At 46.1% G+C, this 26,248-nt stretch overlaps 1 pseudogene; it reads right to left on the bottom strand.

Annotated features, from left to right (window-relative positions):
- Positions 1-26,248, bottom strand: part of LOC118371115 (teneurin-2-like) — a 474,921-nt pseudogene that overhangs the window by 85,842 nt on the left and 362,831 nt on the right.

Here is a 26,248-nt window from a genome sequence, read left to right as displayed (position 1 = left end):
AGAAGGGAGAGAGAGACGAGGTCCTGGGTAGCGATGTGTTCCTCCCACAGTATTAAGGAAGGGGTGTTATTCCTCCTAAAAACATCAGGCAGATCGCCAGAGTCCTGACAGTGACGATCACAGACACATCAGCATCAACAACAATAATCTGACTGGCCTCCAGAAGAGTCTTTATAACCACAATGCTCTGACTGGCCTCCAGAACAGTCTTTATAACCACAATGCTCTGACTGGCCTCCCGAACAGTCTTTATAACCACAATGCTCTGACTGGCCTCCCGAACAGTCTTTATAACCACAATGCTCTGACTGGCCTCCAGAACAGTCTTTATAAACACAATGCTCTGACTGGCCTCCAGAACAGTCTTTATAACCACAATACTCTGACTGGCCTCCAGAACAGTCTTTATAACCACAATACTCTGACTGGCCTCCAGAAGAGTCTTTATAACCACAATACTCTGACTGGCCTCCAGAACAGTCTTTATAACCACAATGCTCTGACTGGCCTCCAGAACAGTCTTTATAACCACAATGCTCTGACTGGCCTCCAGAACAGTCTTTATAAACACAATGCTCTGACTGGCCTCCAGAACAGTCTTTATAAACACAATGCTCTGACTGGCCTCCAGAACAGTCTTTATAACCACAATGCTCTGGCTGGCCTCCAGAACAGTCTTTATAACCACAATGCTCTGACTGGCCTCCAGAACAGTCTTTATAACCACAATACTCTGACTGGCCTCCAGAACAGTCTTTATAAACACAATGCTCTGACTGGCCTCCAGAACAGTCTTTATAAACACAATGCTCTGACTGGCCTCCAGAACAGTCTTTATAAACACAATGCTCTGACTGGCCTCCAGAACAGTCTTTATAAACACAATGCTCTGACTGGCCTCCAGAACAGTCTTTATAACCACAATGCTCTGACTGGCCTCCAGAACAGTCTTTATAACCACAATGCTCTGACTGGCCTCCAGAACAGTCTTTATAAACACAATGCTCTGACTGGCCTCCAGAACAGTCTTTATAACCACAATGCTCTGACTGGCCTCCAGAACAGTCTTTATAACCACAATGCTCTGACTGGCCTCCAGAACAGTCTTTATAACCACAATGCTCTGACTGGCCTCCAGAACAGTCTTTATAAACACAATGCTCTGACTGGCCTCCAGAACAGTCTTTATAAACACAATGCTCTGACTGGCCTCCAGAACAGTCTTTATAACCACAATGCTCTGACTGGCCTCCAGAACAGTCTTTATAACCACAATGCTCTGACTGGCCTCCAGAACAGTCTTTATAACCACAATACTCTGACTGGCCTCCAGAACAGTCTTTATAAACACAATGCTCTGACTGGCCTCCAGAACAGTCTTTATAAACACAATGCTCTGACTGGCCTCCAGAACAGTCTTTATAACCACAATGCTCTGACTGGCCTCCAGAACAGTCTTTATAAACACAATGCTCTGACTGGCCTCCAGAACAGTCTTTATAACCACAATACTCTGACTGGCCTCCAGAACAGTCTTTATAAACACAATGCTCTGACTGGCCTCCAGAACAGTCTTTATAACCACAATACTCTGACTGGCCTCCAGAACAGTCTTTATAAACACAATGCTCTGACTGGCCTCCAGAACAGTCTTTATAACCACAATACTCTGACTGGCCTCCAGAACAGTCTTTATAACCACAATACTCTGACTGGCCTCCAGAACAGTCTTTATAAACACAATGCTCTGACTGGCCTCCAGAACAGTCTTTATAACCACAATGCTCTGACTGGCCTCCAGAACAGTCTTTATAAACACAATGCTCTGACTGGCCTCCAGAACAGTCTTTATAACCACAATGCTCTGACTGGCCTCCAGAACAGTCTTTATAAACACAATGCTCTGACTGGCCTCCAGAACAGTCTTTATAAACACAATGCTCTGACTGGCCTCCAGAACAGTCTTTATAAACACAATGCTCTGACTGGCCTCCAGAACAGTCTTTATAAACACAATGCTCTGACTGGCCTCCAGAACAGTCTTTATAAACACAATGCTCTGACTGGCCTCCAGAACAGTCTTTATAAACACAATGCTCTGACTGGCCTCCAGAACAGTCTTTATAAACACAATGCTCTGCCTGGCCTCCAGAACAGTCTTTATAAACACAATGCTCTGACTGGCCTCCAGAACAGCCTTTATAACCACAATGCTCTGACTGGCCTCCAGAACAGTCTTTATAACCACAATGCTCTGACTGGCCTCCAGAACAGTCTTTATAACCACAATGCTCTGACTGGCCTCCAGAACAGTCTTTATAACCACAATGCTCTGCCTGGCCTCCAGAACAGTCTTTATAAACACAATGCTCTGACTGGCCTCCAGAACAGTCTTTATAACCACAATGCTCTGACTGGCCTCCAGAACAGTCTTTATAACCACAATGCTCTGACTGGCCTCCATAACAGTCTTTATAACCACAATGCTCTGACTGGCCTCCAGAACAGTCTTTATAAACACAATGCTCTGACTGGCCTCCATAACAGTCTTTATAAACACAATGCTCTGACTGGCCTCCAGAACAGTCTTTATAAACACAATGCTCTGACTGGCCTCCAGAACAGTCTTTATAACCACAATGCTATGACTGGCCTCCAGAACAGTCTTTATAAACACAATGCTCTGGCTGGCCTCCAGAACAGTCTTTATAAACACAATGCTCTGACTGGCCTCCAGAACAGTCTTTATAAACACAATGCTCTGACTAGCCTCCAGAACAGTCTTTATAAACACAATGCTCTGACTGGCCTCCAGAACAGTCTTTATAACCACAATGCTATGACTAGCCTCCAGGACAGTCTTTATAAACACAATGCTCTGACTAGCCTCCAGAACAGTCTTTATAACCACAATGCTCTGACTGGCCTCCAGAACAGTCTTTATAAACACAATGCTCTGACTGGCCTCCAGAACAGTCTTTATAAACACAATGCTCTGACTGGCCTCCAGAACAGTCTTTATAACCACAATGCTCTGACTGGCCTCCAGAACAGTCTTTATAAACACAATGCTCTGACTGGCCTCCAGAACAGTCTTTATAACCACAATGCTATGACTAGCCTCCAGGACAGTCTTTATAAACACAATGCTCTGACTGGCCTCCAGAACAGTCTTTATAAACACAATGCTCTGACTGGCCTCCAGAACAGTCTTTATAACCACAATGCTCTGACTGGCCTTCAGAACAGTCTTTATAAACACAATGCTCTGACTGGCCTCCAGAACAGTCTTACATCTCCTTCTCTACGGCTGTACAGCAGAGATCACCTCACCTCCTGTAGACACCTGGACCCAAGCCCCAGAGTTAGGGGAGGCATCAACAATTTAGTCTGAAGTCTGCCACAACACAGTCTTATGTAAAACTGTTGCCAATGCCACCGAACCCCAGGAGAGCCCAACCAGACTGCTGTATCTTCCCAGCGAATGAATGGTTTTGGTACCATTCCCAACAGATGACAGATGTGCACTCACTCATATCGTGTCCTTTCCACAACCTTCTCTAATGACATGAAGCCCAGGCAAATTCAAACAATCCATTTCCGCGTCTGACTAGAACAAACTAGCTCGGCCCAGACGGGCAGTGTGCGTCTGTCTGTGTGTCGGCTCATGAGACAGCTCGTAGTTGGCGGCTTCTCAGAACCACTCCAGAGGACCTCCATCAAAGCCGACGCTTGGAAAAACCCTTCAGAGAGCGGTTTCACAGCACCTTCCACCCACGCTACGCCTCCTCTCGCTGGATTACATGGCGTTGTTACAGTCCTCCTAATTTAAGACGACCAGACAATTCCACAGACTCAAGGAAGGGATATTTGGTTTTAGCAGAAATCAAACGAATGTGCATTGGTATGAGGGAGGAATTACTAAGGATTCATCTGAGAGCTTGTTTTCTAATGTTTTAGGGAAATTGCGACATTACGGCAACATGGTGGACAGACCGCGAGCCTTGGTGTCATCTTTAGATAAGGTGTCGACTGCAAATGTCAAACTAACTAAGTTAAATAATGCAATTAGCTCCTTCAATAGAACCTTGGTACATTCAGTTGATGCAATTACGATTCTAGAACATGATGTAATTACGATTCTAGAACATGATGTAATTACGATTCTAGAACATGATGTAATTACGATTCTAGAACATGATGTAATTACGATTCTAGAACATGATGCAATTACGATTCTAGAACATGATGTAATTACGATTCTAGAACATGATGTAATTACGATTCTAGAACATGATGTAATTACGATTCTAGAACATGATGCAATTACGATTCTAGAACATGATGCAATTACGATTCTAGAACATGATGCAATTACGATTCTAGAACATGATGTAATTACGATTCTAGAACATGATGTAATTACGATTCTAGAACATGATGTAATTACGATTCTAGAACATGATGTAATTACGATTCTAGAACATGATGTAATTACGATTCTAGAACATGATGTAATTACGATTCTAGAACATGATGTAATTACGATTCTAGAACATGATGTAATTACGATTCTAGAACATGATGTAATTACGATTCTAGAACATGATGTAATTACGATTCTAGAACATGATGTAATTACGATTCTAGAACATGATGTAATTACGATTCTAGAACATGATGTAATTACGATTCTAGAACATGATGTAATTACGATTCTAGAACATGATGTAATTACGATTCTAGAACATGATGTAATTACGATTCTAGAACATGATGTAATTACGATTCTAGAACATGATGTAATTACGATTCTAGAACATGATGCAATTACGATTCTAGAACATGATGTAATTACGATTCTAGAACATGATGTAATTACGATTCTAGAACATGATGTAATTACGATTCTACAACATGATGTAATTACGATTCTAGAACATGATGTAATTACGATTCTAGAACATGATGTAATTACGATTCTAGAACATGATGCAATTACGATTCTAGAACATGATGCAATTACGATTCTAGAACATGATGTAATTACGATTCTAGAACATGATGTAATTACGATTCTAGAACATGATGTAATTACGATTCTAGAACATGATGCAATTACGATTCTAGAACATGATGTAATTACGATTCTAGAACATGATGTAATTACGATTCTAGAACATGATGTAATTACGATTCTAGAACATGATGTAATTACAATTCTAGAACATGATGTAATTACGATTCTAGAACATGATGTAATTACGATTCTAGAACATGATGTAATTACGATTCTAGAACATGATGTAATTACGATTCTAGAACATGATGTAATTACGATTCTAGAACATGATGTAATTACAATTCTAGAACATGATGTAATTACGATTCTAGAACATGATGTAATTACGATTCTAGAACATGATGTAATTACGATTCTAGAACATGATGCAATTACGATTCTAGAACATGATGTAATTACGATTCTAGAACATGATGCAATTACGATTCTAGAACATGATGTAATTACGATTCTAGAACATGATGCAATTACGATTCTAGAACATGATGCAATTACGTTTCTAGAACATGATGCAATTACGATTCTAGAACATGATGTAATTACGATTCTAGAACATGATGCATTTACGATTCTAGAACATGATGCAATTACGATTCTAGAACATGATGTAATTACGATTCTAGAACATGATGCAATTACGATTCTAGAACATGATGTAATTACGATTCTAGAACATGATGTAATTACAATTCTAGAACATGATGCAATTACGATTCTAGAACATGATGTAATTACGATTCTAGAACATGATGCAATTACGATTCTAGAACATGATGCAATTACGATTCTAGAACATGATGCAATTACGATTCTAGAACATGATGCAATTACGATTCTAGAACATGATGCAATTACGATTCTAGAACATGATGCAATTACGATTCTAGAACATGATGCAATTACGATTCTAGAACATGATGCAATTACAACTCTAGAACATGATGCAATTACGATTCTAGAACATGATGCAATTACAATTCTAGAACATGATGCAATTACGATTCTAGAACATGATGCAATTACGATTCTAGAACATGATACAATTACGATTCTAGAACATGATGCAATTACGATTCTAGAACATGATGCAATTACGTTTCTAGAACATGATGCAATTACGATTCTAGAACATGATGCAACTACGATTCTAGAACATGATGCAATTACGATTCTAGAACATGATGCAATTACGATTCTAGAACATGATGCAATTACGATTCTAGAACATGATGCAATTACGATTCTAGAACATGATGCAATTACAACTCTAGAACATGATGCAATTACGATTCTAGAACATGATGCAATTACGATTCTAGAACAGTTATGCCCCAGACAAGGTAAGCTCCACTATAATTCAAACAGGAGAACTCGTTGTAATTTGTTCACTAACGAATGAAAGCCAGGGTCTTCTTGCTCTTTCTCTGTCTGTTACATTAGCAGTCTGTACATTTGTACTACATGCTACCTTCAAATTCATTCATCTACCAGAACAGTTTATTCTGCAGGCCTCACTAGTTGTTAGAGCCCCAGGCTCCAGTCATCCATGTAGCCTCAGTGTAGTGTAAAGGAGGGTTTCAGCACCATGGCCAGGGGCGGTAGCCATGCAGACTCTGGCTGTTCTTACCTCTGCCTCCGGAGGGCACTGTTGCCACGTCGCTGATGCCCGGCAGCTCAGTGCTCAGGCCGTTGTTGATCAGGTGCCCATCAGCCGGCTTCAGCTGCCAGTTGAGCCCTAACAAGTTTAGAGCTGAGAGAGAGAGAGAGAGAGAGAGAGAGAGAGAGAGAGAGAGAGAGAGAAAAATGGAATGTGGAAAATGGAATACCCAATGTAGTACGGATCTGCTATTTTTATTTATCTGAACGCTGTGTCCCCTGCTCTCCTAGCGTAGTAGTGACTACCGATCGGCACCCTGACTCGCCTGTTACTGCTCTTTTGACCCTATGATCACTCGGCTACACAGCTGATGCCCCCTGGACTGTTTCAATAACACGGTACCTTTAGTTTACCTGTCGGCCCCAGCCTCAAACTCAGGTCCTGTATGTACCTAACTGACCCTCTCTGCCCATTCATCACCATTTACCTGTCGGCCCAAGCCTCAAACGTGTTGTCTTAGCTCTCCTGATCAACACCTGTGATTGCTTTATGCCTCTCTCTAATGTCAATATGCCTTGTCTACTGCTGTTTTGGCTAGTTTTTACTGTTTTATTACACTGTAGAGCCTTCAGTCCCATTCAAAATGCCTTAGATAGCTCTTTCGTCCCACCCCACACACATACGGAGACCTCACCTGGGTTAGCTTGTCCCTTCAGAGACGAAACCTCTCTCATCGTTACTCAACGCCTAGGTTTACCTCCACTGTACTCACATCCTACCATACCCTTGTCTGTACATTATGCCTTGAATCTATTCTACCACACACAGAAATCTGCTCCTTTTATTCTCTGTCCCCAACGCACTTGACGACCAGTTCTTATAGCCTTTAGCCGTACCCTCATCCTACTCCTCCTCTGTTCAGCGTGTAAATCAGCTAGAAAGATGTGTCAGCATCGAGTAATTGTCTCTGGCCCCCTCCTAGTTAGGGGGAGTGATGAGCTCTACAGCAGAGTCTCACAACTCAATCGCTGGTTGAAAACTGTTTTCTTCCCCTCCCAAAAGATAGAATTTGTAGATAATTGGCCCTCTTTCTGGGACTCACCCAAAAACAGGACCAAGCCTGGCCTGCTGAGGAGTGACGGACTCCATCCTAGCTGGAGGTGTGCTCTCATCTTATCTACGAACATAGACAGGGCTCTAACTCCCCTAGCTCCACAATGAAATAGGGTACAGGCCAGGCAGCAGGCTGTTAGCCAGCCTGCCAGTTTAGCGGAGTCTCCCACTAGCACAGTCAGTGTAGTCAGCTCAGCTATCCCCATTGAGACCGTGTCTGTGCCTCGACCTGGGTTGGGCAAAACTAAACATGGCGGTGTTCGCCTTAGCAATCTCACTAGGATAAAGACCTCCTCAATTCCTGCCATTATTGAAAGAGGTTGTGATACCTCACATCTCAAAATAGGGCTAGATCCCTGACTTCCAAGGCAGTTATAGTCAATTAACTAATCACTGATCATAATTGTGATGTGATTGGCCTGACTGAAACATGGCTCAAGCCTGATGAATTTACTGTGTTAAATGAGGCCTCACCTCCTGGTTACACTAGTGACAATATCCCCCGCGTATTCCGCAAAGGAGGCAGTGTTGCTAACATTTACGATAGCAAATTTCAATTTACAAAAAAACTAAAACATTTTTGTCTTTTGAGCTTCTAGTCATAAAAGCTATGCAGCCTACTCAATCACTTTTTATAGCTACTGTTTACAGGCCTCCTGGGCCATATACAGCGTTTCTCAAGGAGTTCCCTGAATTCCTATCGGACCTTGTAGTCATGGCAGATAATATTCTAATTGTTGGTGACTTTAATATTCACATGGAAAAGTCCACAGACCCAGTCCAAAAGGCTTTCGGAGCCATCATCGACTCAGTGGGTTTTGTCCAAAATGTCTCCGGACCTACTCACTGCCACAGTCGTACTCTGGACCTAGTTTTGTCCCATGGAATAAATGTTGTGGATCTTAATGTTTTTCCTCATAATCCTGGACTATCGGACCACCATTTTATTACGTTTGCAATCGCAACAAATAATCTGCTCAGACCCCAACCAAGGATCATCAAAAGTCGTGCTATAAATTCTCGGACAACCCAAAGATTCCTAGATGCCCTTCCAGGCTCCCTCCGCCTACCCAACAATGTCAGAGGACAAAAATCAATTAACCACCTAACTGAGGAACTCAATTTAACCTTGCACAGTCCCCTAGATGCAGTCGCACCCCTAAAAACAAAAGACATTTGTCATAAGAAACTAGTTCCCTGGCATACAGAATATATCCGAGCCCTGAAGCAAGCTTCCAGATAATTGGAACGGAAATGGCGCCACACCAAACTGGAAGTCTTCCGACTAGCTTGGAAAGACAGTACCGTGCCGTATCGAAGAGCCCTTACTGCTGCTCCACCAAACTGGAAGTCTTCTGACTAGCTTGGAAAGACAGTACCGTGCAGTATCGAAGAGCCCTTACTGCTGCTCCACCAAACTGGAAGTCTTCTGACTAGCTTGGAAAGACAGTACCGTGCCGTATCGAAGAGCCCTTACTGCTGCTCCACCAAACTGGAAGTCTTCTGACTAGCTTGGAAAGACAGTACCGTGCCGTATCGAAGAGCCCTTACTGCTGCTCCACCAAACTGGAAGTCTTCTGACTAGCATGGAAAGACAGTACCGTATCGAAGAGCCCTCACTGCTGCTCGATCATCCTATTTTTCCAACTTAATTGAGGAAAATAAGATCAATCCAAAATGTATTTTGATACTGTAGCAAAGCTAACTAAAAAGCAGCATTCCCCAAGAGAGGATGGCTTTCACTTCAGCAGTGATGAATTCATGTACTTCTTTGACCAAAAGATCTTGATCATTAGAAAAAAAATTACGGACTCCTCTTTAAATCTGCGTATTCCTTCAAAGCTCAGTTGTCCTGAGTCTGCACAACTCTGCCAGGACCTAGGATCAAGAGAGACACTCAAGTGTTTCAGTACTATATCTCTTGACACATTGATGAAAATAATCATGGCCTCTAAACCTTCAAACTGTATACTGAACCCTATTCCAACTAAACTGCTGAAAGAGCTGCTTCCTGTGCTTGGCCCTCCTATGTTGAACATAATAAACAGCTCTTTATCCACCGGATGTGTACCAAACTCACTAAAAGTGGCAGTAATAAAGCCTCTCTTGAAAAAGCCAAACCTTGACCCAGAAAATATAAAAAACTATCGGCCTATATCGAATCTTCCATTCCTCTCAAATATTTTTGAAAAAGCTGTTGCGCAGCAACTCACTGCCTTCCCGAAGACAAACAATGTATACGAAACGCTTCAGTCTGGTTTTAGACCTCTAGTGGTGTGGGGGCTGTGCTTTGGCAAAGTGGGTGGGGTTATATCCTGCCTGTTTGGCCCTGTCCGGGGGTATCGTCGGACGGGGCCAAAGTGTCTCCCGACTCCTCCTGTCTCAGCCTCCAGTATTTAGGCTGCAGTAGTTTATGTGTCGGGAGGCTAGGATCAGTCTGTTATATCTGGAGTATTTCTCCTGTCTTATCTGGTGTCCTAAATTAATTTTAAGTTTTCTCTCTCTAATTCTCTCTCTCTTTCCCTCTTTTTCTCTCTTTCATTCTCTTTTTCTTTCGTTCTTTCTCTCTCTCGGAGGACCTAGGACCATGCCTCAGGACTACCTGGCCTGATGACTCCTTGCTGTCCCCAGTCCAACTGGCCATGCTGCTGCTCCAGTTTCAACTGTTCTGCCTGCGGCTATGGAACCCTGACCTGTTCACCGGAAGTGCTACCTGTCCCAGACCTGCTGTTTTCAACGCTCTAGAGACAACAGGAGTGGTAGAGATACTCTGAATGAAAAGCCAACTGGCATTTATTCCTGAGGTGCTGACCCTCGACAACCGCTGTGATTATTATTATTTGACCCTGCTGGTCATCTATTAACATTTGAACATCTTGGCCATGTTCTGTTATAATCTCCACCCGGCACAGCCAGAAGAGGACTGGCCACCCCTCATAGCCTGGTTCCTCTCTAGGTTTCATTCTAGGTTCTGGCCTTTCTAGGGAGTTTTTCCTTAGCCACCGTGCTTCTACACCTACATTGCTTGCTGTTTGGGGTTTTAGGCTGAGTTTCTGTACAGCACTTTGTGACATCAGCTGACGTAAGAAGGGCTTTATGAATACATTTGATTGATTGGTGGTTTGGGCTGGGTTGGGTAAAACTGGGTTGGGCTGGGTTGGGTTGGGCTGGTATGAGCTGGGTTGGGTTGGGCCGGTCTGGGATGGGCTGGTTTGGGCTGGGTTGGTTTGTGCTTGGTTGGGCAGGTTTGGGCTGGGTTGGGTTGGTTTGTGCTTGGTTGGGCTGGGCTGGTTTAGGCTAGGCTGGTTTGGGTTGGGTTGGGTTGGACTGGGTTGGTTTGGGCTGGGTTGGGCTGGTTTGGCGACAGTGGTTAACCAGCTTGCCCACAGCTCAGGAGAATGTTTTAATCAGCCTATCACTTATCATTACTTCATCACAATGGCCTTTAGGTAAAACCCCTTCGCACCAATGCTCAGGTGAAAGCTCTCTAAACAGCCATGAGTTGGACTCCATACCTGCCTGGTGCAAGAGATGCTGGAAATCGGGATTTAAATAAAGACATACGGCCGACTAAAAATTGGACTCAAAATAACATCTTGCTATGAAGTCAGAGACAAAGTGACACGAGCAAAGATGACTATTCTTCTCGAGTTAATCACCTCTTACATTTCTTGCTAGGAAAAGACCTTGGATTGAGATCTGAAACTTCACCTCAGAACTGCAATTACTGCAATGACCTTTTCCACAGAGAGGGGAACATTCATTTCAGATATATCAGAAGAAGAATTTTTTTTGGAAAATGAGCTATTAGGTTAGGGACAGGGATGTCATCATGTTGAAACACACAACAACCTCACTAATACAAGTCAGCCAGATCAATGCTCTCTATGATAATAATCAGAGCAGTAAGGCCATCTGCACGTGTTGCATGGGTTTAGTAACAGAGGGCACAAATTAAATCTACTCCACTAATGGCTACGTAGGGAGGAACCGAGGGGGGTTTTAATATTCTTCCCAGTCCCTCGTACCCTAGTCCACATGGATACACACCAGCACACACTCTGATATTGGCATGTGCAGGCACAGGAGTATGCATGTAAGCATAAAGGCCACACGCACCACACACACACACACACACACACACACACACACACACACACACACACACACACACACACACACACACACACACACACACACACACACACACACACACCCACACACACACACACACACACACACACACACACACACACACACACACACACACACACACACACACACACACACACACACACACACACACACACACACACACACACACACACACACACACACACACACAGGCACACACACACACACGCACGCACACATGCAAACACACACACACACACACACACACACACACACACACACACACACACACACACACACACACACACACACACACACACACACACACACACACACATAGAAGAAGAAGCAGACATCTGCAATATCAGTGTTAATGACTCCTCTTCATCCTCAGAAAATCGATGGCTGTGACCTCCCGAGTGGTGCAGTGGTCTAAGGCACTGCATCACAGTGCTAGCTGCGTCACTACAGATCATGGTTCAATCCCGGGTTGTGTAGCTGCTGGCCCGAGACCAGGAAACCCATGTGGCGGTGCCCAGCATCGTCCGGGTTTGAGGGTTTGACCGGCCGGGATGTCCTTGTCCCATTGTGCTCTAGCGACTCCTTGTGGTAGGCCGGGCGCATGTCACAAGGGCACGGTCACAAGGTGTACAGCGTCTCCTCCACTTATGTCAAGAAGCAGCGCTGCTTGGAAGGGTCGTGTTTCAGAGGACATGCGGCTCTCGACCTTCGCCTCTCCCGAGTCCGTATGGGAGATGCAGTGACGGGACAAGACTGTAACCACCAATCGGGGAGAAAAATGACCCCCCACTGAGCTGGAGCATGGACCGAGGCAGACAGTAGGCTGAGGAGAATAAATGGAGCAGGATGGACCTCTCAGTATCACTCCAGTCTGAGCTGCTCAGCTTGATGAAGGCAGGCTGGGAGTAGCTGTGCTCCCACACCACACCACTGTCAGCCTCGCTCTATTGGCAGTGACGGAGCGGCCCTTTTCACTACATCCACTTACTCTCTCTATCTGCCACAATCCATCTCCTTCAATCTACCTGCATCGCCTTCAATCTACCTCCATCTCCTTCAATCTACCTCCATCCCTGCATCGCCTTGAATCTACCTCCATCTCCTCCAATCTACCTCCATCTCCTTCAATCTACCTCCATCTCCTCCAATCTACCTCCATCTCCTCCAATCTACCTCCATCTCCTCCAATCTTCCTCCAATCTACCTCCATCTCCTCCAATCTACCTCCATCTCCTCCAATCTACCTCCATCTCCTTCAATCTACCTCCATCTCCTCCAATCTACCTCCATCTCCTCCAATCTACCTCCATCCCTGCATCGCCTTCAATCTACCTCCAATCTACCTCCATCTCCTTCAATCTACCTCCATCTCCTTCAATCTACCTCCATCTCCTCCAATCTACCTCCATCTCCTCCAATCTACCTCCATCTCCTTCAATCTACCTCCATCTCCTTCAATCTACCTCCATCTCCTCCAATCTACCTCCATCTCCTCCAATCTACCTCCATCTCCTTCAATCTACCTGCATCTCCTTCAATCTACCTCCATCTCCTTCAATCTACCTCCAATCTACCTCCATCGCCTCCAATCTACCTGCATCTCCTTCAATCTACCTCCATCTCCTCCAATCTACCTCCATCTCCTCCAATCTACCTCCATCTCCTCCAATCTACCTCCATCTCCTTCAATCTACCTCCATCTCCTTCAATCTACCTCCATCTCCTCCAATCTACCTCCATCTCCTCCAATCTACCTCCATCTCCTCCAATCTACCTCCATCTCCTCCAATCTACCTCCATCTCCTTCAATCTACCTCCATCTCCTCCAATCTACCTCCATCTCCTCCAATCTACCTCCATCTCCTCCAATCTACCTCCATCTCCTCCAATCTACCTCCATCGCCTTCAATCTACCTCCAATCTACCTCCATCTCCTCCAATCTACCTCCATCTCCTTCAATCTACCTCCATCCCTGCATCGCCTTCAATCTACCTCCAATCTACCTCCATCTCCTTCAATCTACCTCCATCTCCTTCAATCTACCTCCATCTCCTCCAATCTACCTCCATCTCCTCCAATCTACCTCCATCTCCTTCAATCTACCTCTAACTCCATCTCCTTCAATCTACCTCCATCTCCTCCAATCTACCTCCATCTCCTCCAATCTACCTCCATCTCCTCCAATCTACCTCCATCTCCTTCAATCTACCTCCATCTCCTCCAATCTACCTCCATCTCCTCCAATCTACCTCCATCCCTGCATCGCCTTCAATCTACCTCCAATCTACCTCCATCTCCTTCAATCTACCTCCATCTCCTTCAATCTACCTCCATCTCCTCCAATCTACCTCCATCTCCTCCAATCTACCTCCATCTCCTTCAATCTACCTCTAACTCCATCTCCTTCAATCTACCTCCATCTCCTCCAATCTACCTCCATCTCCTCCAATCTACCTCCATCTCCTTCAATCTACCTCCATCTCCTCCAATCTACCTCCATCTCCTCCAATCTACCTCCATCTCCTCCAATCTACCTCCATCTCCTCCAATCTACCTCCATCTCCTCCAATCTACCTCCATCTCCTCCAATCTACCTCCATCTCCTCCAATCTACCTCCATCTCCTTCAATCTACCTCCATCTCCTCCAATCTACCTCCATCGCCTTCAATCTACCTCCAATCTACCACCATCTCCTTCAATCTACCTCCATCTCCTCCAATCTACCTCCATCTCCTTCAATCTACCTCCATCTCCTCCAATCTACCTCCATCTCCTTCAATCTACCTCCAATCTACCTCCATCTCCTTCAATCTACCTCCATCTCCTCCAATCTACCTCCATCGCCTTCAATCTACCTCCAATCTACCACCATCTCCTTCAATCTACCTCCATCTCCTCCAATCTACCTCCATCTCCTTCAATCTACCTCCATCTCCTCCAATCTACCTCCATCTCCTCCAATCTACCTCCATCTCCTCCAATCTACCTCCATCTCCTCCAATCTACCTCCATCTCCTCCAATCTACCTCCATCTCCTTCAATCTACCTCCATCTCCTCCAATCTACCTCCACCTCCTTCAATCTACCTCCATCTCCTTCAATCTACCTCCATCTCCTCCAATCTACCTCCATCTCCTTCAATCTACCTCCATCTCCTCCAATCTACCTCCATCTCCTCCAATCTACCTCCATCTCCTTCAATCTACCTCCATCTCCTCCAATCTACCTCCATCGCCTTCAATCTACCTCCAATCTACCACCATCTCCTTCAATCTACCTCCATCTCCTCCAATCTACCTCCATCTCCTTCAATCTACCTCCATCTCCTTCAATCTACCTCCATCTCCTCCAATCTACCTCCATCTCCTTCAATCTACCTCCATCTCCTCCAATCTACCTCCATCTCCTTCAATCTACCTCCAATCTACCTCCATCTCCTTCAATCTACCTCCATCTCCTCCAATCTACCTCCATCGCCTTCAATCTACCTCCAATCTACCACCATCTCCTTCAATCTACCTCCATCTCCTCCAATCTACCTCCATCTCCTTCAATCTACCTCCATCTCCTCCAATCTACCTCCATCTCCTTCAATCTACCTCCATCTCCTCCAATCTACCTCCATCTCCTTCAATCTACCTCCAATCTACCTCCATCTCCTTCAATCTACCTCCATCTCCTCCAATCTACCTCCATCGCCTTCAATCTACCTCCAATCTACCACCATCTCCTTCAATCTACCTCCATCTCCTCCAATCTACCACCATCTCCTTCAATCTACCTCCATCTCCTCCAATCTACCTCCATCTCCTTCAATCTATCTCCATCGCCTTCAATCTACCTCCATCTCCTTCAATCTACCTCTACCTCCATCTCCTCCAATCTACCTCCATCTCCTCCAATCTACCTCCATCTCCTTCAATCTACCTCCATCTCCTCCAATCTACCTCCACCTCCTTCAATCTACCTCCATCTCCTTCAATCTACCTCCATCTCCTCCAATCTACCTCCATCTCCTTCAATCTACCTCCATCTCCTCCAATCTACCTCCATCTCCTCCAATCTACCTCCATCTCCTTCAATCTACCTCCATCTCCTCCAATCTACCTCCATCGCCTTCAATCTACCTCCAATCTACCACCATCTCCTTCAATCTACCTCCATCTCCTCCAATCTACCTCCATCTCCTTCAATCTACCTCCATCTCCTTCAATCTACCTCCATCCCTGCATCGCCTTCAATCTACCTCCATCTCCTCCAATCTACCTCCATCTCCTTCAATCTACCTCCAATCTACCTGCATCTCCTTCAATCTACCTCCATCTCCTCCAATCTACCTCCATCTCCTTCAATCTACCTCCATCTCCTTCAATCTACCTGCATCTCCTTCAATCTACCTCCATCTCCTTCAATCTACCTCCATCTCCTCCAATCTAACTCCATCTCCTCCAATCTACCTCCATCTCCTTCAATCTACCTGCATCTCCTTCAATCTACCTCCATCTCCTCCAATCTACCTCCATCTCCTCCAATCTTCCTCCAATCTACCTCCATCTCCTCCAATCTACCTCCATCTCCTCCAATCTACCTCCATCTCCTCCAATCTACCTCCATCTCCTCCAATCTACCTCCATCTCCTTCAATCTACCTCCATCTCCTCCAATCTACCTCCATCGCCTTCAATCTACCTCCAATCTACCACCATCTCCTTCAATCTACCTCCATCTCCTCCAATCTACCTCCATCTCCTTCAATCTACCTCCATCTCCTCCAATCTACCTCCATCTCCTTCAATCTACCTCCAATCTACCTCCATCTCCTTCAATCTACCTCCATCTCCTCCAATCTACCTCCATCGCCTTCAATCTACCTCCAATCTACCACCATCTCCTTCAATCTACCTCCATCTCCTCCAATCTACCTCCATCTCCTTCAATCTACCTCCATCTCCTCCAATCTACCTCCATCTCCTCCAATCTACCTCCATCTCCTCCAATCTACCTCCATCTCCTCCAATCTACCTCCATCTCCTCCAATCTACCTCCATCTCCTTCAATCTACCTCCATCTCCTCCAATCTACCTCCACCTCCTTCAATCTACCTCCATCTCCTTCAATCTACCTCCATCTCCTCCAATCTACCTCCATCTCCTTCAATCTACCTCCATCTCCTCCAATCTACCTCCATCTCCTCCAATCTACCTCCATCTCCTTCAATCTACCTCCATCTCCTCCAATCTACCTCCATCGCCTTCAATCTACCTCCAATCTACCACCATCTCCTTCAATCTACCTCCATCTCCTCCAATCTACCTCCATCTCCTTCAATCTACCTCCATCTCCTTCAATCTACCTCCATCTCCTCCAATCTACCTCCATCTCCTTCAATCTACCTCCATCTCCTCCAATCTACCTCCATCTCCTTCAATCTACCTCCAATCTACCTCCATCTCCTTCAATCTACCTCCATCTCCTCCAATCTACCTCCATCGCCTTCAATCTACCTCCAATCTACCACCATCTCCTTCAATCTACCTCCATCTCCTCCAATCTACCTCCATCTCCTTCAATCTACCTCCATCTCCTCCAATCTACCTCCATCTCCTTCAATCTACCTCCATCCCTGCATCGCCTTCAATCTACCTGCACTGCCTTCAATCTATCTCCATCTCCTTCAATCTACCTCCATCTCCTCCAATCTACCTCCATCGCCTTCAATCTACCTCCAATCTACCACCATCTCCTTCAATCTACCTCCATCTCCTCCAATCTACCTCCATCTCCTTCAATCTACCTCCATCTCCTCCAATCTACCTCCATCTCCTTCAATCTACCTCCATCGCCTTCAATCTACCTCCATCTCCTTCAATCTACCTCTAACTCCATCTCCTCCAATCTACCTCTAACTCCATCACCTCCAATCTACCTCCATCGCCTTCAATCTACAATCTACTTCCTTGTCCCTCAACCTACCTTCCATCTCCTTCATTACTGTAATCTCGGTAACCTTTAATTGCTCTCCCAGCAGTAACTAGGCCACACACTTTACTATGGAGGCCATACACTTTACTATGGAGGCCATATACTTTACTATGGAGGCCATACACTTTACTATGGAGGCCATACACTTTACTATGGAGGCCACACACTTTACTATGGAGGCCACACACTTTACTATGGAGGCCACACAATTTACTATGGAGGCCACACACTTTACTATGGAGACCATACACTTTACTATGGAGGCCACACAATTTACTATGGAGGCCACACACTTTACTATGGAGGCAATACACTTTACTATGGAGGCCACACAATTTACTATGGAGGCCACACACTTTACTATGGAGGCCACACACTCTACTATGGTGACATTGGGCTGCCTGCAGCTGATTCATGCACAGATAAAACCAGGGACAAAGAAGTCACGAAACCTTATCAATAACAAGCACCAATGTGACACAATTTAATGCATTTATGTTGATGCAGGCAAGAAAGGTGTCTTTCTGCTCAGACTGTACAGGGCACCTTTACTATAAACCAGTGCCATGTTCAACAAGGAATCAATGATAAGGACAAGGTCTATGCATAGAGCCATACTGTATATCAGCTCTGTATTGCAGGGAGACACCTCTATACAGTACTACGTTCCTCACCTCTATATAGTACTACCTTCCTCACCTCTATATAGTACTACCTTCCTCACCTCTATATAGTACTACCTTCCTCACCTCTATATAGTACTACCTTCCTCACCTCTATATAGTACTAACTTTCTCACCTCTATATAGTACTACCTTCCTCACCTCTATATAGTACTACCTTCCTCACCTCTATATAGTACTAACTTTCTCACCTCTATATAGTACTACCTTCCTCACCTCTATATAGTACTACCTTCCTCACCTCTATATAGTACTACCTTCCTCACCTCTATATAGTACTACCTTCCTCACCTCTATATAGTACTACCTTCCTCACCTCTATATAGTACTAACTTTCTCACCTCTATATAGTACTACCTTCCTCACCTCTATATAGTACTACCTTCCTCACCTCTATATAGTACTACCTTCCTCACCTCTATATAGTACTACCTTCCTCACCTCTATATAGTACTAACTTTCTCACCTCTATATAGTACTACCTTCCTCACCTCTATATAGTACTACCTTCCTCACCTCTATATAGTACTACCTTCCTCACCTCTATATAGTACTACCTTCCTCACCTCTACATAGTACTACCTTCCTCAACCTGGGATGGTGCCAAGAGACAAATACAGTCAATTGTTAATTACATTCACATCCTAAAACAAAAATCAAATGATGCCGTTCTAAAAATAGCGGTTCTCAGTGACTATTTTCAAACGATCTCCTCAAGCCATGCACACAGTCATTCTAGATTTAAAGCACAAAAATAATAATAATAATAATTCAGTCTGGCTGTGCAGCTATAGTTATGCATACTGTAAATGCACCCATGGTGATGGCTGTAGAAAAAAGCATTGGAGAAAAGCAAGCATTAGCATTAGCATAAGCATTAGCATTAGCATAAGTATTAGCATAAGCATTAGCATAAGCATAAGCATTAGCATTAGCATTAGCATTAGCTCAAAGGCAAGAGCTACAGGCGGCGCTGCTTACTGCTGTCTGTACAACTCCCAAAGTTCCCCCAGATAATCATCAGCTGATTGAACACAAGCTGGCCAATGAGGCGAAGAGACAGTAAAAATTTAGCTAAATTACAGACGAGCCTCTCAAGCTGTTGGTCATCCTTAGTTAATTCTGACCAACGACCCAAAAGCTCCAGATCCATTAATACATCCTCGCCTTCGGGTTCCTTTCCCTCCCTAGTGTCTTTCTGTACAACACAGTCTTCTGTAAGGCCTTGTTGAAACACACATGTAAAGCAATGTAAACCAGGTGATGAATGGTTAATCAGTCTGTCAACGAACCAGGCAGGTAGGCACACACACACACACACACAGAACCAGGCAGGTAGCCTTGTGGTTAAGAGAGTTGAGCCAGTGATAAAACATGTTGCAGTTCTGAATCTCTGAGCCGACTAGGGTTGGGAAAAAATATGCCGATGTGCCCTTGAGCAAGGAACTTAACCCTAATTGTTCCTATAAGTCGCTCTGGATAAGAGCGTCTGCTAAATGACTCAAATGTAAATGACAAGTCACTTCAATGCACTTAAGACTGCTTAATCACATCTGTGGGCAATCTTCCACAAACTCATTTTCAGCCCGCAATAAACATGAATAATTAACTTAAAATGTGTTAGATGAGAATTTAATGAGATGGCGTATAACTCTTAATGTCATCTTTATGTCTAATTCACCTCCTAAAAGTGATAATATTACCTACAGAAAGACTCATCAGACCGGTGACTGTGAGCCCCCCCCATCCATCTCTGTCTCTACTACAGGACGACCCACCATCCCTGTCCTGTTCTGTACAGCCAGGCAGACTCTCATCAACGAGCAGCACGGAGAGATACCCCCTGTGGACTAATGCAGTCTAATGGTTTATTATTGGCTACGACTCATTTCATTTGGTTCCTTATTAAAAATTCAATGTGACATTCCAAGATATAATACATTGGTCTGGGGAGTCTGATGACTTCTGTGAATCTAACAGTTTGAGGAGACTTCAGGAAGTCAGTTGGGGAAAGACTGGGTGTGGCTGAAGCATAGGGACGTCGTAATAACACAAAGAACGGCTTTCACCTCTATATATACTGTTACTATACGGAGAGAGAGAGAGAGAGAGAGAGAGAGAGAGAGAGAGAGAGAGAGAGAGAGAGAGAGAGAGAGAGAGAGAGAGAGAGAGAGAGAGAGAGAGAGAGAGAGAGAGAGAGAGAGAGAGAGAGAGAGAGAGAGAGAGTGTCTCCTGGCCCCTCCTGTCTCAGCCTCCAGTATTTATGCTGCAGTCGTTTATGTGTCGGGGGGCTAGGGTCAGTTTGTTATATCTGAAGTACCTCTCCTGTCCTATTCGGTGTCCTGTGTGAATCTAAGTATGCATTCTCTAATTCTCTCCTTCTCTCTTTCTTTCTCTCTCTCGGAGGACCTGAGCCCTAGGACCATGCCCCAGGACTACCTGACATGATGACTCCTTGCTGTCCCCAGTCCACCTGGCCATGCTGCTGCTCCAGTTTCAACTGACCTGAGCCCTAGGACCATGTCCCAGGACTACCTGACATGATGACTCCTTGCTGTCCCCAGTCCACCTGACTGTGCTGCTGCTCCAGTTTCAACTGTTCTGCCTTATTATTATTCGACCATGCTGGTCATTTATGAACATTTGAACATCTTGGCCATGTTCTGTTATAATCTCCACCCGGCACAGCCAGAAGAGGACTGGCCACCCCACATAGCCTGGTTCCTCTCTAGGTTTCTTCCTAGGTTTTGGCCTTTCTAGGGAGTTTTTCCTAGCCACCGTGCTTCTACACCTGCATTGCTTGCTGTTTGGGTTTTTAGGCTGGGTTTCTGTACAGCACTTTGAGATATCAGCTGATGTTCGAAGGGCTATATAAATACATTTGATTTGAGAGAGAGAGCGAGAGAGAGAGAGAGAGAGAGAGAGAGAGAGAGAGAGAGAGAGAGAGAGAGAGAGAGAGAGAGAGAGAGAGAGAGAGAGAGAGAGAGAGAGAGAGGGATTTCTCCAGCAAATGCAAACACGGCTAAGTGTAGGACTACATCTACAGGGGAGCTGGGCAGACGGCTGAGGAGCAGAGGGAAGCAGGCCGGCTGAGGAGCAGAGAGAAGCAGGCCGGCTGAGGAGCAGAACGGCTGAGGAGCAGGCCGGCTGAGGAGCAGAGAGAAGCAGACCGGCTGAGGAGCAGACCGGCTGAGGAGCAGAGAGAAGCAGACCGGCTGAGGAGCAGAGAGAAGCAGACCGGCTGAGGAGCAGGCCGGCTGAGGAGCAGAGAGAAGCAGACCGGCTGAGGAGCAGAACGGCTGAGGAGCAGGCCGGCTGAGGAGCAGAGGGAAGCAGGCCGGCTGAGGAGCAGACCGGCTGAGGAGCAGAGAGAAGCAGGCCGGCTGAGGAGCAGGGAGAAGCAGGCCGGCTGAGGAGCAGAGGGAAGCAGGCCGGCTGAGGAGCAGAGAGAAGCAGGCCGGTTGAGGAGCAGAGAGAAGCAGGCCGGCTGAGGAGCAGAGAGAAGCAGGCCGGCTGAGGAGCAGAGGGAAGCAGGCCGGCCGAGGAGCAGACCGGCTGAGGAGCAGAGGGAAGCAGGCCAGCTGAGGAGCAGCGGGAAGCAGGCCGGCTGAGGAGCAGAGGGAAGCAGACCGGCTGAGGAGCAGAGAGAAGCAGGCCGGCTGAGGAGCAGAGGGAAGCAGGCCGGCTGAGGAGCAGACCGGCTGAGGAGCAGAGGGAAGCAGGCCAGCTGAGGAGCAGAGGGAAGCAGGCCGGCTGAGGAGCAGAGGGAAGCAGACCGGCTGAGGAGCAGAGAGAAGCAGGCCGGCTGAGGAGCAGAGAGAAGCAGGCCGGCTGAGGAGCAGAGGGAAGCAGGCCGGCTGAGGAGCAGAGGGAAGCAGACCGGCTGAGGAGCAGAGAGAAGCAGGCCAGCTGAGGAGCAGACCGGCTGAGGAGCAGAGGGAAGCAGGCCGGCTGAGGAGCAGAGAGAAGCAGGCCGTGCTGTGGTGGAGATATGGGCCGTGGTGTGATGCAGGAGAAGAGATCAGGCCCGGCTCGCTTGGTCCCCCAGCAGGACCAGCCTCTGATGAACTAAACACCTCTACTGACTGATGCAACTAAGTGGCAGTTCACAGCGATCGGAGGGCAGCACCACCACTACCCCATCACCATAGTGACAACACAAACGATAGGCATGTAAACACGGACTCTTGGCTTTAATCTCTCTGCACCCACACCATATATAAGTTAGACACTGACAGACACAGACTGAAAAATTGAAAAATCAGCCCGTCTGCCCGCAAACCTGCGCGCACACACACACACACACACACACACACACACACACACACACACACACACACACACACACACACACACACACACACACACACACACACACACACACACACACACACACACACACACACACACACACACACACACACACACAGCCAGGGTCACAAGCTCACTATGAAATCAAAACGTTGATTCACACTGATCTCCCTGAGAGTCTCCCTCTTTGAAGGTTCTAGCAGCACCGTTGCGAAAACAAACGTGTGTGTGAGACTATGAGACTCGTGTCTCTCCTAACAATGAAAAGCCAATGCCAATAACAGCAGCCCTTCACAGGGTCTGTCCATCCTCACCGCAGCATCCCCTCCCTCCACGGAGGCCCCAGCACCTCCCCTCTGAGATGATTCCTCATGCTGGTGGTAGTGGATGGTAGTGGATGGTAGTGGATGGTAGTGGATGGTAGTGGATGGTAGTGGATGGTAGTGGATGGTAGTGGATGGTAGTGGATGGTAGTGGATGGTAGTGGATGGTAGTGGATGGTAGTGGATTGTAGTGGATGGTAGTGGATGGTAGTGGATGGTAGTGGATGGTAGTGGATGGTACTAGTTGGTAGTGGATGGTAGTGGATGGTAGTGGATGGTAGTGGATGGTAGTGGATTGTAGTGGATGGTACTAGTTGGTAGTGGATGGTAGTGGATGGTAGTGGATGGTACTGGATGGTATTGGATGGTAGTGGTTGGTATTGGATGGTAGTGGATGGTAGTGGATGGTATTGGATGGTAGTGGATGGTACTGGATGGTAGTGGATGGTATTGGATGGTAGTGGATGGTAGTGGATGGTAGTGGATGGTACTGGATGGTATTGGATGGTAGTGGTTGGTATTGGATGGTAGTGGATGGTAGTGGATGGTATTGGATGGTAGTGGATGGTACTGGATGGTAGTGGATGGTATTGGATGGTACTGGATGGTACTGGATGGTAGTGGTTGGTAGTGGATAGTACTACATGGTATTGGATGGTAGTGGATGGTAGTGGATGGTAGTGGATGGTAGTGGTTGGTAGTGGATAGTACTACATGGTATTGGATGGTACTGGATGGTACTGGATGGTAGTGGTTGGTAGTGGATAGTACTACATGGTATTGGATGGTAGTGGATGGTACTGGATGGTAGTGGTTGGTAGTGGATAGTACTACATGGTAGTGGTTGGTAGTGGATGGTATTGGATGGTACTAGTTGGTATTGGATGGTAGTGGATGGTAGTGGATGGTATTGGATGGTAGTGGTTGGTAGTGGATGGTAGTGGATGGTAGTGGTTGGTAGTGGATAGTACTACATGGTACTGGATGGTACTAGTTGGTATTGGATGGTGCTGGATGGGCCATTTTGTTGTCTGATCATCACCTTCTCTGCAGACCTACGGCATGTAAAACGAATTAGCACCACCACCACCCATCTCCCTCTTTCTCTTTCTGGAGAGATGTGGGTGTGAAGAGCAGCGTGATTAGATGGATCCAATCTATTCCACTCTGCTTGTCAAAATCCCTGAGAGCAAGCATCAACCTTCAACCATCAACCATCAGCAGTCAACTGTCAGCCTTCAACCACCAACCGTCAACCATCAACCACCAGCCATCAACCACCAGCCATCAACCATCAACCACCAGCCATCAGCCACCAGCCATCAACCACCAGCCTTCAACCATCAGCTGTCAACCATCAGCCATCAACCATCAACCACCAGCCATCAACCCCCAGCCATCAACCATCAACCACCAGCCATCAGCCACCAGCCATCAACCACCAGCCTTCAACCACCAGCCATCAATCACCAGCCATCAACCACCAGCCATCAACCACCAGCCATCAACCATAAATCACCAGCCATCAACCACCAGCCATCAACCATCAATCACCAGCCATCAACCATCAACTACCAGCCATAAACTACCAGCCATCAACTACCAGCCCTCAACCATCAACCACCAGCCATCAACCATCAACTACCAGCCATCAACTACCAGCCCTCAACCATCAACTACTAGCCCTCAACCATCAACCATCAGCCCTCAACCATCAGCCCTCAACCATCAGCCCTCAACCATCAGCCCTCAGCCATCAGCCCTCAGCCATCAACCCTCAACCATCAGCCCTCAGCCATCAGCCATCAGCCCTCAACCATAAGTACTCCAGACACATTCTCTTCTTTAATGACAACCCTCGTGTTGTGAGTTTGCCTCTTGCTCCTTCACCCAGTCCAAATGGACCATGTCACTGTCCTGCCCATGTGCTGCGGAGACGATTTGTGTGACAGCGTTATATAACCCTATCTGTGTCATGAAGGAGAGCCAGGGAGAAAATCCACATACACCACATGACCAAAAGTATGTGGACACCTTCTCGTCAAACATCTCATTCCAAAACTATGGGCATTCATATGGAGTTGGTCCCCCCTTTGCTGCTATAACAGCCTCCACTCTTCTGGGAAGGCTTTCCACTAGATGTTGGAACATTGCTACGGGGACTTGCTTCTATTCAGCCACAAGAGCATTAGTGAGGTCGGACACTGATGTTGGGCGATTAAGCCTGGCTTGCGGTCGGCGTTCCAATTCATCCCAAAGGGTTGAGGTCAGGACTCTGTGCAGGCCAGTCAAGTTCTTCCACACCAATCTCGACAAACCGTTTCTGTATGGACCTCGTTTTGTGCATGGGGGCATTGTTATGTTTAAATAGGAACAGGACCTTCCCCAAACTGTTGCCACAAATTTGGAAGCACAGAATCGTCTAGAATGTCATTGTATGCTGTAGCATTAAGATTTCCCTTCACTGGAACTAATGTACCTAGCCCGAATCATGAAAAACAGGCCCAAACCATTATTCCTCCTCCCCCAAACATTACGGTTGGCACTATGCATTGAGGCAGGTAGCGTTCTCCTGGCATCCGCCAAACCCAGATTAGTCCATCTGACTGCCAGATGGTGAAGCATGATTCATCACTCCAGAGAACGTGTTACCAGTCCAATGGCAACGAGCTCCAGCCGACGCTTGGCATAGCGCATAGTGACCTTAGGCTTGTGTGCGGCTGCTCGGCCATGGAAACCCATTTCATGAAGTTCGTGACGAATGGCTCTTGTGCTGACGTTGCTTCCAGAGATAGTTTGGAACTCGGTAGTGAGAGTTGCACCAGATTATTTTTTAAAGCGCTCGGCGGCCCCGTTCTGTGAACTTGTGCGGCCTACTACCTCACAGCTTAGCCGTTGTTGCTCTTAGACGTTTCCATTTCATAATAACAGCACTTACAGTTGACCGGGTCATATCTAGAGGGCAGAAATTTGACGATCTGACTTGTTGTCATCCTATGA

The sequence above is a fragment of the Oncorhynchus keta genome, chromosome 11, assembly GCF_023373465.1.
Source record: "Oncorhynchus keta strain PuntledgeMale-10-30-2019 chromosome 11, Oket_V2, whole genome shotgun sequence".
NCBI classification, from domain to species: Eukaryota; Metazoa; Chordata; class Actinopteri; order Salmoniformes; family Salmonidae; genus Oncorhynchus; species Oncorhynchus keta.
This window is presented reverse-complemented; position numbering and strand designations above follow the sequence as displayed.